General features: G+C 38.6%; 1 protein-coding gene across 4 annotated transcripts in view; it reads right to left on the minus strand.

Moving 5' to 3' along the window:
- The window catches only part of palld (palladin, cytoskeletal associated protein), a 104,214-nt gene that overhangs the window by 21,237 nt on the left and 68,284 nt on the right, over positions 1-14,693 (minus strand). Inside the window, exon 1 of one of the 4 annotated variants that reach the window (XM_046836015.1) lies at positions 10,018-10,347. The exons of the other annotated variants lie outside the window; for them this stretch is intronic. The gene's annotated coding sequence lies outside the window, so the exon portion shown is untranslated. Of the gene's footprint in view, positions 1-10,017; positions 10,348-14,693 lie in introns of those variants that run through there. 4 annotated transcript variants of the gene reach the window in all.

The raw sequence follows: 14,693 nt of genomic DNA on the forward strand, positions 1-14,693 counted from the left end.
AAAAGACTTTCTGTATAATCTGCTGTTTACTAGAGTTCAACCAATTAATTGTTTATTTGCTGGAACTATTGTCTATGGTCAAAAATTAATGCCGGTAGTTTTTCCGACTTCTGGTCCGCTGTCATTACAAGAGAAGCCTCTAGAGGTGCTGTTTGTTTTTGCACACGAGACGCTGCACGAAGAGAGCTATATTATAATTATAATTATTTATTAATTATATAATTATACATTTCAATTCATATATTCATATTTACAGTAATCCCCCACTTTACTGCGGTTTGAATCACACGCCCACCAGTTTATCGTGGAATTGCATTTGCCACATAACTAATTTTTTTTTGGCTGATTTTCCCGTTTTTTTCACAGTAGTACAGTAGACCAAAAAACTTATAGGGAATTGTTTTTATTGTGTTTTATGTTGAAATAATGAAATTTATTAATAAAAATAAAAATATTAATTATAAAATGAAGTAAAATTTTATTACAGAACAGTACTATATACGTAAAACAGCATTTTTGGGGTGGCGTCCATATATCGCTGTTTTTTCTTTAACGCAGGAGGTTTTGGTACGTAACCACCGCGATAAACGGGTGATTACTGTATTTCATTTAGCAAATTATAATTTATTTTGTAATAGTTCAATACTATTTTACATGGAGTTTTTGGTTTTTTTATCCAGTATCGTGACGCCTCATGGCTTATTACGTCACTTCATAAGCTGCGGATTAATGTTTGCTTAGTGGATAGTAGAAGGTCCCCAAAACCAGAAGGACGCCCTGTCCGACTTCCTGAATCTTATTGAATCAGAAAGCTTTCTGGTAACAAGTGGTTCTCCCGAGGCATTGTAAACGTACTCAGGTGTAACTCGACGAAGAGCTCGCATGACATTGTTCCTGCAAAACCAAAGCAAACACTTCACAATGACCGAAAGCAGGACAGCAAGCAAGCAAGCCTTCTCTGTCTTTCATACTGGAGTGTGTGTGCAGTATGAAGGCTGCTCCCTCGCTCTGTCAATAGGCTCCAAGCACATTTGAGCCTAAATGTTTCCAGATGTGTAGTGGCTCGTCACTCTGGTTTATGCTCACTTTTCTTTTTTTTTAAAGAAAATATCGAAGACCTCCCTCCCTCCATCTCTCTCGTTCTCTCTCTCTCTCTCCCCCCCTTTATCTTTTTCTCCCTCTCTCCTACTCCTTCTCCTTCTTCTAGTGAATTGAGTCTGACAGACCTGATAAGAACTTAAAAACAGGCAGAGAATCATAGAACAGGGCAAGAGACAGAGAAATTTTTTGTGTTGTGGTGAATGTGTTTTTCAGATACTTAATACATAAACTCGTTTTTATATCATGGAAAAAGAATATGTCTACGTAATAACGTTTGTCTTTCTGTTTGTGTCTGATCCCAGATCTGTCCTGGGTTCACTACTACAAGATCCATGCTTTCTATATAGACTTGATGGTTTCTTTCGCATTTTTATCTTTCCCTTCAGCCCCTCATTCATTTCCCCGTGCCTCCCTTGTCGTGTCCGGAGTGTGCAAGCAGTGAAAGTGCACTTTTACAGGAATAGTTTGGCAGTGGCTGAAACACATTCAAACTCGGCCCTCTGAGGCGCTTTGCTTTCATTCCTTTTTTGGTTCTGTTCTGAGAGCACATGCACACATCATCTCACACACATACACACACACACACACACACACACACACACACACACCCTTATTCACAATGCACTACAGTGCACCATTCAGACAAGTGAGCCAAAACTGACTGTAAAAAAACAAATGCCCATTTCAAACACAGGACAACTTTTTTTCAACAACAGCATTTCCTCTCAAAATATATGTGTCCAAATTATTTCAAATGTGAATGCTGTATTTCAGCCCCAAGTCTGTTTGCCTCAGCCAGGAGGTGTGGACTTTGCCATAGATAGAGCTTTCAACAAGATGATAAGCTGAACATACTTTTACATTAATACAGAAACGGCTTAAGAAACACAGACTCGATGTTCAGATAGAAAATAAAAAAAAACGTCTTTCTTTCAGAATTTGAACCCAACAGAATATCTGTGTTCTGAACTGAGGAGGCACATCCATATAGAACATAAAGAAGCTAATAGTCATCCTGATACGCAAAGATCTCCTTACAATCATCGCCAAACGTGTCAGACATTACAGGAAAAGAGACGGTTTTTCCTGGTCCCTTAACATCTGATAGCAAATGTTACCTCTATATTCCTGTCCATTTTCTTAAAGTTTGGAGGACACTGTACATATACTTTCTTTGAAAAGTATTCAAAGACTTACTGCTTCAGCACATTGTATTGTGTTCCAAAATGTAATGTAACATAAAACTTATCTTTAAAGTCTTTCTATCTGCTTTTTAGGGGAACATGATTGGAGTTCACCTGGGGCAAATTTAGTTGCTGGAATGGAAAGGTTAGAAAGGTACACACCTGTATGTGTGTTAGATTCTTCACTTTACATTTGTACATCAAAGCAAAACCCAAGCCATTATGTATAAAGAACTAATCTGGAAGCATCATGCGCTACTTTGCCTGGTTTTCAGGCCAAATACAGTCAATTAAACTTGAAGTCTTTGGTTAGGGAGATGAACAAAATGCCATTGGTGTCTAAACATATCTAAAATAAATATTTTCTATATTTTGGTCATAAAAACCAACAGCTATTTATTTGGGAAAAAAAAAGAGTTTTATTTCAACTACCATGACGACTAAACTAGATTAATCTAGATTAATCTAGCTGACTGATACACACACAATCCTTGAAAGCTCTGTCAAGACTCCAAAAGATAAGAAAGAAGATTGTTATGGAAGCCCATTTCCACCGAGTTAAAATAAAGTTTGACTAATTGCAACTTTATTTCTAGCAATTACGATTTATTTTAGTCAAATTGTCCAGCGTCACCCCCTCTGAAGTGCCAGAAAGCTTTACACATTGAAAATGAAATAGGCTACAATTAATAGCTCAATCTGTGAAACAATCGATAAAATCATAGAGGACTTTTTTTAAGTGTGGTTTTACAAACTGTAAATATGTACACGTGCTGCATTGTATCATTAAAGCAGGAGCAGAAATTATAGCTCCAGCTTCATCTAGGTTGCTAGCAAAGAATTGCGAGAAAAAAAATAAAAAATAAAATAAAATAAAATCATCGCAAAATTGTTGTCTGCACACATGTACAGTAGGGCTGCAGCTATTGATCATTTTAGTAATCAAATATTCTACCAATTATTCCAACAATGAATCGAGTAATCGAAAATAAGACGGGTTTAAAAAAACAAAACAAATTAAAAAAATTTACATTTTATTGCTGAAGTTGCCTACAAGAATATCTGTGAAATTTAAACCCATTTAATTGCCATGTTACAGCAAAATGCAAATATAAATGTAAAATGTGTTTTAGTTTGAAGTTATCCCAAACTTTGGAAACTTTCTGTTGTGTTCTTTGGCCTGAATCTCCTCACCCCTTGCTGTTTTCTCCCCATTCCTCCATTTTTTCCATTCTGCAGCGTCTTCTGTGTTGTATGGAAGCCCGTTTTCGTCACATAAAAAAAAAAAGCCTAATTCCGAGTTTTTTCTCGAATTCTGACTATTTCTAAAAAAACTTCCAACATTTCTGGTGCATCCACCGGTAACCTCTGCTTCATCTGTTTAGTTTCCTCTCCTCCAGAGCTGATTGTTAGACAGAGTTCTTTCCAGGATTCGGAGGCTTAGTTTAATACCATACGATCCTATTGATTGGAGCCCATTTCATTTTCAATGTGTAAATCTTTCTGGCACTACAGAGGGTTGACGCTGCCCGATTGGCTAAAAAAAGAAGTCTAAATTGTAAGAAATAAAGTCGTAATTGCGAGAAAAAACAAAACTTGGAACTAGGCAAACGTTTTTCTTTTATGTATCAGAGCGCTCCAGAGTTTGGCAGGTGGTGCGTCAGTAATAATGGTCTGTGGGGAAATTCAGTGGACTAAACGAAGCATCGAGGCAAATTATTTGCCCTCTTTTTATAATTATATGGACAATCCATGAGCACAATCTTCTGTACCGTACTGGTCCGTGCTACAGTGTCGCTGTGTTACTGTTTAAACATTTATTGTGTATACTCTTTCCTTGTCTCATGTTGTCCTTTGTTTTTTGTCGCACTAAATGTTAAACACTAACTAACTAACACTGTGTTGTTAGTTTCTAGTCATGTGTACTTTCGTGTTCCTTTTATGTTGTCTGGTGTAGCACCTTGTTCCTGGGGAAACATTGTTTAGTTGTTCCACTATGTTCTGCACTGTATATGGTTGGAATGACCTAGATGATTTGACATGACTTGAGAAATAAATCGCGGAATCGCGAGAAATTGTCAGAATTGTAAGAAATAAAAATTGCTTTTTTTTGTGGCAGAAACACGTTCCATAAATATTTTCTTTCTAATCTTTTAAAGTATTGAAAAAGCCCACCATGTGATTTTTATTTAGGAGATGGATTGTGTCTTTAAGGATTGTGTTTTCAAGTGTCTCATCATCTGGTGAACTAAATCGATGTGGTGAATCATGGTGGTGGGAGTGTTATGCTATGTGGGTGCTCTTAGTAAAAGAGGCAGAGAGTTTGGTCAGTATGAATAGAAGTAAAAACAGCTAAATACAGACTGGTCCTTTAGGAATACCTGCTCCATAATGAACACAACTTGGGCGAAGGTACAGCTTTTCAACCATAACCTTAAAGAGAAGTTTATAGCTGATCCTCGTCGAAGTTGACTGGGATTGAGAGTAAGTCTGTCAGGAAGAATGGGAGAAATACGACGGATCTACAAAATGTGCAAAGTCTGTAGAGACCCAACAGGACCCAAAGGTGTAATCAGTGCCAGAGGTACTAAATAAAGGATCTGGTTTAATTCAGTGAATGATTTGCATTAACTCCTAAAGCTGGGATCAGTTATATACTGTATAGTTACTTTCTCTAACTCTTCTTTCCTCCTTCCTTAAAGGTCAAAAACAAGCTAATTTGTCATTCATCACTTTTACTCCTTTTCCTCTATGGAAGAATTTTTTTTGCGTGTCTGAAATGACAGGACGCTTTAAAAAATAGCCTTTCGTTGTTCCTGGGCTATTAATAATCCACATAATCTAAAACCATTATTTCTACAAAATACCTTTTTTTTTGGATCGTAATATTTAAAAGCTATTTATTCGCTTTAAAAGGTTGAGAGATTATTTGGTTCGACCATCACATGACCATCTTCATGATCCAGATAATCCTTTGATTACAGGAATTGACCCGACAGAATCCATTTAAATTGCATTCCTCCACCTTTCCCTCTCTCTCTGAGGTTTTGTGGTTTGCTGAAGCAAGAAAGAGTAGCAGACCCTGTAGGCCTCCTTGCTGCCATGCCGACGGAACAGTGTTGTCAATTTGCGCTTCAGTCCAACAACTACTCCATCATTTTACACACAAACACACGCTGTTCACAATCCCCTAATAATTGCGGCCCCATCCTTCACTTTTCTGCCCATTCCTCCTCCCTGGTTCGCCTTCTCTTTCAGCGCGGCTAACTCTTCTTCTCTCTGCTCATCCAAGCGACAACGCTGAGCAGACAGTACAGGAAACTACTGTATTAGCAGCGCTTCTCCCCTGGCCAAGATCAGTTCAGTGAGAAAAAAACTCGAGGGAAAACAGGAAAATCCCATGAGATTTAAGGTTTACATGCAAATGTGTGTCTAAAGTGACTGGAACTTATTAAACTCATGACATTTGAACACATGACAGATTCAGGACTGGTTAATTAGTGGATCAGTCATGGGATACTAAAAGTACTCCTGCGTATAGGAAATCAGTGACTGGTGGGGGTCAGGCCCCACTTCGTTCTGGGGGATTTCTAAACATTTCTTGATTCATTTGCACTACTGTATCTCTTTATCTCTAACTGACAAGCCTGCATGACTTCCTGATCATTTTCCTGAGAATACCATTCTACAGCTTTAATGGTTTCAATTGGTTTTTTTAAAACAATTTTAAATAAAATGCCTGCTTGGTTAAATGCATAAAATAATATTTTATAATTTTTTTTGCAAATAATAGATAGAATAGACATTTGATAATAGAATAAATTAAATTAATGCAATACACGTATTATATTGATTAAATAATCAATTAATTTGTCACATAATTAAATTAAATGAATGGAAAAATGTAATTAAACCCCAGACAGTGTGTGTTTTCATTTAGTATTTAAATTCTTTAAAAATTATGTTCTACTTATTTGAGTATATTTTAACAAATGCCTTCATTCCTTCCATTCCTCATTCATTCACTCCCTCAAAATGTGGAATTGTCATTATTTTCTCCTTTTAAGAGAAATTCTTGAAGCTGGACATAAAACGCAAAATAATCCATAGCGCTAACATTAGCTGCCAGCCATTTCCTAGTTAGCGTCTAATGCTAGCGCTATGGATTCTTTCGCATTTTCATGCATGCACAAAACAAATCGTATTTCCGGTACGGAGTGACCAGCCACAGTGGAACTGCGCTAACTCGAGTTTCTTTTTTAGACCCCTGACATTGTTTATGTTTTCCAGTTTAAAAATAATAAAAACATTTGCTCAAAGTGCGAGGCGGAGACTAAAAACTTGCAGTCCGCCACTTAATACACGCAGCCTTGTACCGGAAACTTTCGGTACAAAGTCATGTACCTCTACCCCCTAATAGGACATTAAAAAGTGAAACTTTTAAGAAAGCGTTTTACTGGAGTAATATTTTACTCCAGACAAAGAGAGAGAAAGAGAGAGAGAGAGAGAAAGAGAGAGTATCATACTGTATGATACTATATACTTCACTCATCGCAGCTAGTCAGCTAGCATGTACCATGTTATTTTTTCCACAAAAAACAGCATCATTTCAACTTAAATCAAATACTGCATAGTAGTTAGTTGATGAGGAAAAACAGGCAACCGAATGCACAATTACTGTGTGTGTGTGTGTGTGTGTGTGTGTGTGCGTCCGTGCAGTGGAAAAGCAGGAAATAACTGCTGGAAGACAGGAAGTAGTTGAGTGTAAACAGCTGATGATCACTGGACTCGCCTGGTAAACAGAAACAGAGTTCAAAAGTGTGTGTGTGTGTGTGTGTGTGTGTGTGTGTGTGTGTGTGTGTGTGTGTGTGTGCGCGGATAATTGCACCTGTTAGTAACGATGATTAAGTTTGACTTTCGTGCTTCAAGCAGGTGCATTTCAAAGAGAGACTGAAATGAAATAAAAATACAACAAAAAAATCCTAGGCAAATCTGCATCACTGATAAACATTACGTTAATGAGGAGCATGAAGGATTGATTCCCCCCATTTTATTCCCAGGATTTATGGCCAATTAACAACACAGCTGAATCCAACCTGGGAGTGCTTTGTTCCAGCAAACAACGGGGGTACGGAGACACGCTCGAGCCAAAACATGTCTCGTTCTCAGGCTGAGTGGTGTGTGTCATAGCTCTGAGGAAACAAAAAAGACACACCTGCACTATGCTCTCTGCTCACCTTTTGCCCTTACACAAATCACACCTTTCCGTCAGCGTTACATCATCATGACATCATCGCCCCAGAATGCTGGAGAAATCTCCTACACAGACTAAGCTATGACTGTCTCAGGGTGTCTCAATCTGGTCCCAATGTCTTTCTGACTCACGCTTTTTGCAAACAGATTTTTTTTCCAAAATTCCCATGTATTCCAGGTGTCCATTGACATTTAGACAAATCAGGATCGTGAAGTCCTGTCCCGGTAATCGTTTGGTTTTCTGATTCTTGCTCTAACAGGAACGCATTTACATTCGGCAGACACACTTATCCACTTACATTTATCTCATTGATACAACCGAGCAGCTACGGGGCCCAGGGCTGGCAGCTTGGTGTGGATCTTATGACCTTCGAATCCAAAGTCCAATACTTTAACCACGATGCCACCACCTCCCCTCACTTCCTAAATGCCTGGAAATGCTCCACTCATAGACGTTCATGATGCACCGAATGAAAAAGAATGACCAACAAGTCTTGCTTAGATTAGGGAATGCTGAGGGGAAAAAAAACTTTGCTCTGGTCTATGGGGTTTGTTTGATCAAACTAAAAATATGCCTGACTGAAAATCATTTTTAGCTCCTGGGATGCTTTGTTTTTCCACCCCAGAGTTCTTGTAAAACCAGCTTCACATCCCCCCCAGTCCCTACATTCTTTGATTGCAATAAAAACGAAGGTCTAGAATGTTTTGGTAAGCCTCTTGAGTCACTTTTCTGATCTCTCTCGCTCTCGCTCTCTCTCTCTCTCTCTCTCTCTCTCTCTCTCACACACACACACACACACACACACACACACACACACACACACACACACACACACACACGTCTGCATGCTCTCACCAGGGAGCGAAACAGATTTCTTCCATGTCTGAGTGTAATAACAGTCGTGTCAGTCCGAAGCAGGCACACTCATCCCCAAGTAAAACCCTGATCTGTCGTTTTTTTTTTTCCTACTCAATCCCTGAAATCCTCCACCTTCCTCAGATGATCTAAAGTTGCCCCAGTACCTGACCAGACAACTCTGACAAAAGCATGTCGTTTACCAAAAAAAGCTACACACCCCCTTTCTGCGACTGAAGACATAAGCTGAGCTTGTTCCTGCCTGACCCAAATCTGATCTCTGGCTCAGGCTCCCACCCAAAACCCCTTGCGTTGGCGTTCTGTACGCTCTGGCGATGTGGTCTCACTTTCCACAGACTCTCTCCTGGCCTTTGCGCCATTCTCATCTCTCACTTTCTCTCCTCCTTCACCTCATGGAGGTCTGAACGTCCTGCCGTTTAAAGCTCCAGCACTTCGCCCTTCAACTGCATGCTCTCTCTCTCTTTTCTTTCAGCGCTCTCTCTCTTTTTTCTTTCAGCGCTCTCTCTCTCTTTTCTTTCAGCACTCTCGCTCTCTCATTCACTCACTCGTCCAGACGTCTCCTCTGGCACACAGTTCACCTTTCTCGATCTCCCTGCGTTACTTCTTCTTCTCGTCCTACAAACCATCCCCCACCACCCTCTCGCTTTCTCTCCCTCTCTCACTGTAATTGCTTACACACCACATAAAATAGATCCAGACTGTTTTCTTTTCACCCTCCTTTCAGAGGCAGAATATAGCATGGCTTACTGAGACTACAATCTCTCTCTCTCTCTCTCTCTCTCTCTCCGTTCCTCTTTCCCTCCGTCTCTCTCTCGCTCTCTCTCTTCTGGTAATCCCATTTGATGGCGACGTCTCCTCGGCCGTTACGCAGAGGAATGTCTTCGGCTCACATTCCTCTGGGTCTGTGCATGCTCGCACTCTCAAGGGAGACGGAGACAAAGGAAAAAGTGCAGATCTCCAAAGGATTCGTCTCGTCCGACTCAAAAAACCCTAAAAATTTCAGTCGGGACCCCAGGGGCATGAAAGCAGTCAACACAATGGTCTTCTATCATCAAGTCAACTCATCAATTCATCAACCCTGAACTGTGCACTCTTTTTTTTTTACATCCTAGACAGATTGATCCTAGACAGATTGATCCTGCTGAGTAAGCTCATTCATATTTTATATTATTACAAACAATAATTATAATAATTAAACCCTGACACAGCATGCATGTCATTAATCCCACTCTAATCCACTTCCACAAAATCCTGAGGAAACCACAACTTCATCCTTTTGTCCTCATTGTCCCCATGAAAGATCTCAAAAGCATCAATATTCATTACACCAGGTGGCCCAGTTGAATCTACCTGCTTCTTCTATTCTAACTTGTCCTTCTTTCCACATGTCAAGTCACATCATGTCCTCCTTTCATTTCCTGTCCACCAATAAATATCTAGGACATCACATCAATCCAAAAAACAACATGCACTGGGTTAAAAGAAATAATGATTTAATAATAACACTTCAGTTTACTTTCTTACTTGCTCTCTCTCTCTCTCTCTCTCTCTCTCTCTCAGTGTTCAATGGCAAGATGCAAAGAAAAGGTAAAGTTTTTGTACCTTCACTTCTTTTTCTTCTGCTTTCCCCGGGCGCGTGCGCTTGCCTCCTGTAACTGCTCAGCAGTAATATCAGAGTTTACGTGTGTGTGTGTGTGTGTGTGTGTGTGGGTGTGTATGTATATATGTGTGTGTGTGTTTGTGTGTGTATGTGTCTGTAAGTGTGTGTGTCAGCCGGAGACGCAACAGGTAACGGGTACTTTATATGCGAGCGCACGCGCGCACGCACGAGCGAACGCCTGCCCGCGCGCCCGCCCTGCCGTAGCCGCCGCTGAAGTCGGTCGGTCTCGCGCTCCCTCCTGGCCGCTGTGCGTCTGTGTGCGTGCGCGCGTGCGTGTGTGTGTGTGCAACAAGTAGGTTGCAGTTTGTCCTGCACTCTCACTCAGGGTAAAAGACTCCTATTCACAATAAAAGCTCGGCTTCTGCTCCACATGCATGCAAAACTCACATGTGCAACGTGAATGCAATAAACAACAACAAAACAACCAGGATTCCTTCTACTAGAATAAAATGAAATCTATTTAATGGTGCACTCAGCTTATATATATATATATATATATATATATATATATATATATATATATATATATATATATATATATATATAGTATAACATTTAATTATTTTTTGCATGTAATTTAAAGTAATGGGACTATAATAAATGGACATTCGGTGTTGAGGATGAGGACAGCTTCCTCAAATTCCTCAGTCTTTTGAGTTTGGTTCCTCTCAATGTTTCTTCTTCCAACTGTCACCACTGGTTAGCTCATTAGAGATACAATCCTATAGACACTAAGATATAAATTAACATTTTATAACCTATTTATCTCTTTAAAGCTGATTTGGGATGTCCCAGTGTTAATAAAAGTGCTCTACAAATAAAAACTGAACTAAGAGTAAGTTTTAAAGATTGTAAAACAAACATGGTTTGGGATTATTTAAGATAAATATTTATAATTGATAATAATGATTTTTTTATTGATACAATTTTATTCTAGTTTGAGAACAAATATCTGATATTATAAGGGACATTTAAATTATATAAGAAAAACAGATGCAATATTTCAGGAATAGGGAAAGAAAAGTCAATAAATAACTAAAACAATACATTTCTATATAAACTTTTTTTCCCCTTCTGCTTCCTTAACACTTTCCCAAATCACAATCCAATACAGAAGGGAACAGATCATTTTTTTCGCCATATTTTTCTATGACATGAGTATTATGACACGGTATTGTGAAGCATTTTCACAAGAAAGTTATAGATACAGAGCTCACATTATTCCACATTTTTTCCCAATAGGAAAAATAACCAGACAATAGGAATTTGATCTAAAACACCAGTATATCAAAAATCTCTTCTTTTATTGTCATACCCATCATTATTTATAGTTTATATACTGCAAACCGATTTCATATTTCAGGTACTGTGAACCTTTAAAATCTGGAGGTGTGAACAGTCCATCTGTCTTTTTTATATTCTGTATCTTTTTTTACCTTTACATGTTCCTTTAGATTCCAGTCATTTGTGTGTGTGTCACCCCGTAATGGCTGGGAGAAAGAGGCCCAGAGGGTGAACACTCACTCTTGCGTCATCGCATCAGACTTTACCAGTCAGTGAATGTGATTAGGTGTTAGCATCAAAGATTGTTGTGTCTGAGTTTGCAAAAATATTTGCCCTTATTAACATGAAAGAGATAAAACTTTCCTAGCAACTCACAGGCATGAAGTCATGACACACACTTTACTAAAACACCTCACCTGCCTTCACATGGAAACAATGCAATTCCCTTAGCTGTTTGTGTGTGTTTGTGTCACATACTGTGTAGCTCTCGACGGACCAAAAGCTTTTAGATCCTCAAACAGAGGATCAGGAAAGTCTTTGTATTTCCATTCTGTCAGGATCCAAGTGTCCTGTCTCAGTTTAAACATCTCTAAACTTTCAACTTTCTCTCTGCTAACATTCAATCAAGTTTTGAACTTCTCCAAATCAGTTTTCAAACTTTCTCTGTAACTTCACTATGCAAAGTCACCAGAATGATCCTGATTCTACAGATATATATTTCATATTGTGAAATGTGGCTCCTGTTTTCCCACAGGACTCCCAATCTTTCTACCTCAAACTCACTGTCTCCACCTCAAGCTTTCCTTCCTCTGTACACCAGCAAATTGTGACCTCGTTTCCCTTATTCAATCTCAATTTCATCAGTGTGTCAACCAGCCTGCCAACTCATTCGGTCAATCTTACCCGGAGTACAATACAACAAGATATACACTGTATGACCAAAAGCATGCAGACTTCAGACCATGACTACCATATTTGGCTCTTTGCCAAACTGTGGATGCAAAGTCTAAAGCACACAACTGTAAAGAATGTGTTTGTATTGTACTGTAGCATTATTTTTCCACCAGAGCTAATAGACCCAAACACTGTTCCAGCATGACAATGAATCAGTTTTGAAAAGCAAACGCCATAAAGTCATGGTGTGTTAAGGTTAAAGTGTCAGACCTACTCACCACCATCAGTACCTGATCTCACTAATCCTTTTGTAGCTGAATGATCACTAATTCCCAAAGTTACACTCCAAAATCAAGAGGAAATCCCAGCCAGAAGAGTGTAGCTTATATTACAGCACATAGAATAGGATGTTAAAAAAGGACGTACGAAGGTACAGTAACGCTCATGTGTCTCCTGACAGTTTTTAAACGTTGAAACGAATGGCATCATGGCACTGATAAGACTTTATGGCACCATGCATTAATAGTTTTAGCCAATACTGCTCAGAACCCTGCCCTATGTAACAACAGTATCTATAAATAGGCTTTGTGGTACAGAGTTCGCACTTCACAGTCCCTGTATTTCCATATTATATGTACATTAGCCTATCACTAAGTTAAATAAAACTACATTACATTAGAGTATGGTGACAGCTTCAAGATATGACTGAACAAAGACAATTCAGAATGGACATTTTAAAAACTTACAAGATGTCATTTCCTAGCATACCAAGCCTACATTAACTCAGGGTAAACAAACTGTAACATTTTGTATGTAGTGGGATGATGTATTGGCCTGTTTACATACTGATGTTCTCTTATTTATCAATTCAATACAATAAATACAATAAAACACCAAGTCTTTTATAGTTTTTGAGACATATGCATTTTCATAAAAAGACTTAAATCCACAAGAAATGGACAGTGAATGACTGGATGAAAGTTCTCTTGACAGATAAGTCCCAAGTGGACATATTTTGTCTGTATTAGAAGAACTTATGTGAGACATAGAAAAGGAGAGAAGATGTTAGCAGACTGCCTCACCACCACCAGTGGAATCTTAATGGTTTGGGGAGCAAGTAAGGTTTGAGACTTATTCCAGGTGAAAGGAAAACTGAACCAACATGCATACCATTCCATACATCAACACAATGTATTTTCCTCTTGACTTCGGCTCATTGGAACCGACTTCACCATACAACAAGACAATGCACTCTGTAGGTGTTATTTAGAGAGCACACAGTCTTCTGGAGTTATATATATCATGGAATGGTCTGCCCAGTCAACGCACCTAAATCCTACTGAACTGCTCCGAGAATAACTGCATCACTAAGTCAGAAAGAAATCTATAACAAGTGAAGAACATCTATGCCAAGTTTTATAAGAGACATGGCCAAGTATTTCAGCTGAATGTTTGGAGAAACAAACTGTCCAAACTGTGTGTAAAGTTGTTATTCATGCTAAGGAAGGATTTTTCAATGAAAATATAGTTTAACATCAGTACATTTATATATTTATTTGGTCAAAGTCAATCTTCATAGTGTTAAATCATCTAGTTTGTTGCATAGAAACAAAAGGAACATGCATGTGTCTCTCAAAAAACACAAAAGACTGCTTAGTTGGCACTTATTGCATCATATACGTTTATTTTCCTATCCTGTTTAGAAACACACTGTTTGCTGATCTGCTTTAAAGCGTAACTGATCAATTTTTCCTGCCTCCAGGATGATATGGTCTACACTAGCTGCCCACCATTAATAGGTTATATGTAAAAAACTAAATATCATGGCTGCTTTCTAGTCAGTAGTAAAAGAAAGATAAAAGTAGGTTTTTGCTCTATTGCGACTTACCTCCGAAGTGGGGAGCCAGAGCTCGGAAAAACTTTATGTCTAACATTAATGCATTTTAGCTACAAAGTAGGGGGAAAAACATGGATGCCTCCATGTTTCTCTTTTGTCAGCAAAAAGCTAGGTAGCTAGCTATAAAGATTAATGTATACAATATGGTCCTCCTCATTAAATGTGACCTGAGTGCATTATCAATAAACTAGTATGTTTTTTAAATGAATTTAAATCAAATGTGTGTGTGTATTTATAGTAAAGTATTAGGCATTTACACGGAAGAAGTGCTTTGTTTTCTAATGACACTGTAAGCAGCCATATTGAATGTCACTTCCTGAACTTGAGAAGTTTTAAAGTAGGTATATGAAGGTATACGCAGAGGTGTTGCTTGGGTCCTTTGGCCAGGAATTATGAGGTCAGGAATATGATGTGCATGTTCTGGGAAACACTGTTCCTGCACAAGTTGTTATAACATATGCATCCTATGCTGCCATTACATTTTACACGTGCTGGTGAGATTTGATTCTTTTGTTTGAATATTATTTGTTCATTTATTAGAAA

Source organism: Silurus meridionalis, chromosome 23 (assembly GCF_014805685.1).
Source record: "Silurus meridionalis isolate SWU-2019-XX chromosome 23, ASM1480568v1, whole genome shotgun sequence".
Lineage (NCBI taxonomy): Eukaryota > Metazoa > Chordata > Actinopteri > Siluriformes > Siluridae > Silurus > Silurus meridionalis.